We start from the raw sequence: 1,241 nt of genomic DNA, 5'->3' as shown, positions 1-1,241 counted from the left end.
AATAAGCCCAATAAACCTTTCCTCATTTCGACAAAATCAAAGACTACACCGTCTTCTTCGATTCGCAACCCTAGCCACCCTTTCCTTGATTCGATTCTCTCTACTTCGATCTTCTTCTCCTCAATCCATCAATTTTTGTTCTCAAACCCTTCGATCTTCTTCTTCTACTTCTTTCAAACCCTAGGTATCTCTTCAATCAACCCTTCTCTTCTTCGATTCAGACCCTTCGATCTTCTTCGATCTTCTTCTTCACAGTATGCCTACACCAAAGAAAAAAGGAAGGAAACGACGAGTTCCCAACGTTTCCCAGAGACCTGGAGGATCTAAACCCCCCACCGGAGTCAAGCGAAACAGCCCTCTACTACCACAGTACAATTTCACACCGGCGAACCAAAGTATTCCTCAGCCTCAGACGCCGCAAGAGCCGATTCGGGAGGAGCCCCAAGCGTCACCGGCAGCAACGCCTCATTTCCGGAACTTCCCACCGCCACAGTCATTGTTTCAGAGCTCCGTGAATCAAGTCCGTGGAGACCAGCCAGCTCGTTCCTTACCGGAAGTGCAGACCGGTCGAGGTTTTGAACAGCAAGATCCCCTTTATGAACCTCCAGAGTCTCCAGCTCAACACTCTCACGCTCCAAGTCATCCGTCGTCTCATGGACACAACTTCGAACCTGATCCCGTGTTACCAGAACTCCTGGAGGACACCGTGAAGGCTCTAAATGCCCTGCTTTCAGTGCCAGGCAGAGAGAGGTTCACAACTGTTCTCAGTGAACCAGAGCTGCCTGGAACGAGTTGGTAAGACCTGTGACCTTCTATGCTTACTGATGAATTGTTAGTTAGATGTTTACTGATGAATTGGTCGTCTCTTAAAGGTTTTTTAAGTATTTAGGTAACTGATTGTCTTGATAATGTCTTAAGCGTATTATAATGGCTAAGTCTCTCTTGTTTAATCAATGTCAGTCTCTATTGAGTTTCTCAAGCGTAATCTTATTGTCATTTCTGACATGGTTAATGTCTCTAGTTAGGATATGGTAATGTCTCAAGTGTTTTGTCATGTTTTTTAATGTGTATCATGGGTAAAGTCAGTCGCATTCATAATGCATAATCTGATGCTTAGTGATGCTAGATGTTTGAGATTGTTCTTTCACAGAGTTTGTAACTGTCTTGTGTCTCATGTATATTCGGATTGTTAATATATTGAGTATGTTCAGTTTTGGTGTTGATTCATATATTTCTTTTGG

The 1,241-nt window shown here is 43.7% G+C and overlaps 1 protein-coding gene across 1 annotated transcript in view; it reads left to right on the top strand.

Moving 5' to 3' along the window:
* LOC111829223 overlaps window positions 1-1,241 on the top strand; it is a gene marked incomplete at its 3' end in the record, with an annotated part of 11,309 nt that overhangs the window by 9,666 nt on the left and 402 nt on the right. The gene's annotated exons all lie outside the window — the stretch shown is intronic.

Source organism: Capsella rubella, unplaced genomic scaffold, assembly GCF_000375325.1.
Source record: "Capsella rubella cultivar Monte Gargano unplaced genomic scaffold, Caprub1_0 scaffold_17, whole genome shotgun sequence".
In the NCBI taxonomy this organism is placed as follows: domain Eukaryota; kingdom Viridiplantae; phylum Streptophyta; class Magnoliopsida; order Brassicales; family Brassicaceae; genus Capsella; species Capsella rubella.
The sequence above is the reverse complement of the archived record's forward strand: the minus strand, read 5'-3'. Positions and strand labels throughout refer to the sequence as shown.